At 46.9% G+C, this 3,841-nt stretch overlaps 2 non-coding genes across 2 annotated transcripts; both read right to left on the bottom strand.

The window, feature by feature from the left end:
- Positions 1-581: 581 nt before the first annotated feature.
- Positions 582-663, bottom strand: trnal-uaa (transfer RNA leucine (anticodon UAA)). Its single transcript has one exon. It is a non-coding gene; the product is annotated as a tRNA-Leu (tRNA).
- A 2,025-nt stretch (positions 664-2,688) lies between these two features.
- trnal-cag (transfer RNA leucine (anticodon CAG)) lies at positions 2,689-2,771 on the bottom strand. The gene has a single exon. It is a non-coding gene; the product is annotated as a tRNA-Leu (tRNA).
- Between the last annotated feature and the right edge of the window lie 1,070 nt (positions 2,772-3,841).

Here is a 3,841-nt window from a genome sequence, read left to right as displayed (position 1 = left end):
CTTCAACAACTACCAGGCCTCCTGGGTACTGTAGGAAACATGGTCAAGTTCTTCTTACTTCTCCAGGAACGTCCTGCTCACATTGGTCTGTCTTCATTTTGACTCCTCCCACTGCCACAATGACCAGCCTTTATACTCTTGGTGACTGGGGCCCTGGTTGCTGCAGGCCTCAACACCAGCCTGTGGTTGTGAGCAGGGCAGAACAGAACTGACAGTATCTCCCATGCAGGACCTGGGTCAGCGCCTGGTGCCAGCTGGGGCGCCGCTTTAACCTGGACCCCGAGAAGATCTTCTCCAGGAACTGGCCTTTTTCAGTTGAAACAGCGTGAAACTTCAAGTAAAGAATTAAAATTATTTAATTCACAATGAAGCCTCTGTCAAAAAACAAAGGAACAACTGACTACCTCACCATGACTTCACCCTGGTCACCAGGAGGTAACCTGGTAGTCAGAGCAGCAATGCTCAGGTCTGTGGACTCAGAGGAGGGTTCTTCTTTTGGTCACAGGTTTGAAGACCTCAGTGGAAGAGAGAGGAGAGGCTGTGAGAGACCTGCCACACCTCTCCAGTGACCTGGGACATGATGGCAGTGGTGGGATTTGAACCCACGCCTCCTCAGAGACTGGAGCTTAAATCCAGCGCCTTAGACCACTCGGCCACACTACCTCACTGTGCTGCTCTCTGAGTTGGTCTGCTAAAGGCATGTTGAAGAGGAAGTAACATAATGATATAAAACTTATTCTGAAGGGGGACCCCTTTCCTCCCACGGTCACAGGAAGTGACGACAGCGCCGCTAGAGGCAGGAAAGAAATGGTAAAAGGACTCAGTTTGTACAGAGCCTTTCTACCTCAGCAGCACTCAAGGAGCTGAACAATGTCCTCTCATTCACACACACTCACACACTGATGCTGAAGGCTGCCATGCAAGGAGCCAATCTACTCATCAGAAGTATTTAGGGGTTCAGTCTCTTACTCAAGGACACTTTGACATGGTCACTGGAGAAAGTGAGGATCAAACCAGCCACCCTTTGGTTGCCAGACGGCCACGCTACTCCTGAGTCATGTGACCTGGATAAGATGGTGAACTACAGCTGATCGCCATGCTAGCAAACCCCCTTTTGTTTGGTTTGGTTGTTGTTTAGTGACTGTGGATGAATACACAGGAGAAGTTGAGCATAAATTTGTGTTCCCTGTTCACTTGAATATCTGCAGGAGTGTGAGGTGGAAATAATAGTTGGAGGAGAATGAGAGTTCAGTCTCAGCGCTATGACCTGTGCTGACACTAAAACATGTCAGCCACAGAACAAAGATGGCAGTCCTCTGGGAAAGCAGGTACACCACACATACATGAAGAAACCCTACAGGAAACAAATATGTTGCCAGAGACTTTTACTCTGTTTTTGTTGTTTACCCAAGAACAGGATTGGAGGGAGACTGATGGTCGCTGTTTGGGTTTTTGGAAAACAAGGAGGCTGTGGGTTCAAGCTGGATTCTCAGAGACGATTTCCCCAACCTCTACATTGGCATCTACACTGTCATCCAGTCATGTGACAGAAGTCATCCAGTCACGTGACTGAAGTCATCCAGTCATGTCAGTGATGTCACTTGGCAGGACTCTCATTGCCGTCTCATTCCAGAAAAGAATCCAGACTCCACCTGTGGCTCCATGATAACTGATGGACCTCTGGTTGGAGGCTGGACGATGATGTTTGGACTGGAAGGAAAACTCCTTGTCCAAATTCCATTGTGTTCAAGTTTAAAGTCCCACAATCAGAAGTAGCTGAATCTGACAGGTGGAGGTTTGGAACTACAAGATGGTGATGTTTTCTTGACTTGATGCTCTGACTGTCAGGGTGGATGTCAGCTTCTTCTGCTGCTGCATCTGAGTGGCTAGGATTGGAGCTTTTACCTCCCAAGGTTGTTTGGTTCCAGGGGAAATTTTAGAATTCCAGTCCCCAACATGGGCTGTTCTGAAACTCTTCTCCTGAATCACTCCTGAGCTGCAGCAAGAACAAATACCAGTGCCAACCAGATCAACTTCATGGCTGCTAACAGCCTCAGACACTTGATTTCCATCAATCTGGAGCCAAGAAGGCCCTCACCTGTGGTTCTCCTCCAGGAGGGTCCAGGTTCTGCCATTGGGGCTCCTGGTGCCACTGCCAGAGAGCCTCAGCTGCACACTGCAACATTTCAACAGGAGATTGACATTCCTTCAAATGTCCTGACATCTTATTCCAATGGTTCTGTTCCATATTTATATTTTAAAATCAATCACACAATGAAAGCTGCCTCAGCTGGTTTAAGAGAGAGAACAAGCTAAGAGATTTGAAACCAGTAAAATATGCTTTTCTGTGTGCAAACTAGTGAGGGGCATGGAAGGATATTTTACCACCAATACAGAACCCAGACTTTAGTCATGTGATGAGATGGTGACTCTGATTATGAAGTTAATGGACAAAATGTGAATTGAGAGAAAACACATTTCTTCAGTAGACTTTGATCCAACATTGAAGTTAGAGTTTGGTGGCTGCTCCATGTTGGAGGAAACCAGGCGATGTTGGACCCTCACAGGGAAGCTCCTTTGCCTCCTCTGCTGCCAGTTCAACCACTCACTCCCATCAGTGGAGAGCAGCTTCAACTGGGTTTGGAATGTACCATTGTGGATGCATAGGAATGTGGAGAAAATGTCCTTTGTCAGAAGTGGGATTTGAACCCACGCCTCCAGGAGAGACTGCGACCTGAACGCAGCGCCTTAGACCGCTCGGCCATCCTGACAGACACTGACAGTTGCAGACTTCAATATCAAATGAATTCATTCACTGACAAAGTAGAATTTTTTTCCACAGGAGCTACTGGCTCCTTAGTTGTTACATTTATTGTTAACATTAAACACACAGTCTGAGTTCATGGCAGTAAGAAATGAACCAGAACATTTGAACCACGTAACATCTCTTGATCAGTTTGTTACATGGGACACATTCCAGACAGGAAGGTCCTTCTGAGACTTGAACTCTGATCACTGGATCCAGAGTCCAGAGGGCTCACCCTTCCACCATGGAACCAAACACAAGGAGGACATTCCTCTAAATACCACTTGACATCACCTGCAATCAACCTGTTGCTATGTGGAGGTTCATCTTGCTCTTGTTCCAGACTACATTGGCAAAAGGATCATGAACCACAAGGAAATCATGGAACTCCAGATTTATTCAGGACTTTCTAACTCCATTGTATGACCTGGGAGCAAAGACTGGCCAGGCCTTCCTTAATTTATCAGTTAATTACTGCTTCAACAAACATGCCACTTAATTAAGTTACCAGAATTTCTCTCATTGAAAAACCCACCAGCCTGATTTCTTGACATGACATGAAAAATTCTCCAAGAACCCACAGTTGGGTGGAAAGATACCAGGTTAACCAGGAGGAGTCCTGTTCCTGAACCATGGATGGAACAAAGTCCACTGGAAAACTCAGCAGTTCCTGAGTGCCAGATCCATCCGGGAGCTTGGGTCTCCCCTTGACTGTGGTGATCCATGAGATCAAGGAGGACAGAGGAAAGAAGGATCCTGTTGGAGATCTCCTCCCTTCTTCCTCCACTTCACTACTACTTGGATGTCAGGAATATGAGGTACTTTACTCAAATGACGTATTAGGAGTTTCCTGTTTGACAAGTAGGAAGTCAGAGGTTCATACCTCACTTGTTGGTGGTGCCCTCAACCTGCTGAGAGCATCACTTAGTTCTCTACAGAGAAACATGGCAGCTCTGCTGAAGGCTGCAGGAAACCTGCTGGAACTGAGACTTGGACTCAGGTCACTGGATTCAAAGTCCAGGGTGCCAACAGGTC

This window comes from Aulostomus chinensis, chromosome 1 (genome assembly GCF_037954235.1).
Source record: "Aulostomus chinensis isolate RoL2024-O1b breed Wild chromosome 1, RoL_Achi_v1.0, whole genome shotgun sequence".
Taxonomy (NCBI): Eukaryota; Metazoa; Chordata; class Actinopteri; order Syngnathiformes; family Aulostomidae; genus Aulostomus; species Aulostomus chinensis.
The sequence above is the reverse complement of the archived record's forward strand: the minus strand, read 5'-3'. Positions and strand labels throughout refer to the sequence as shown.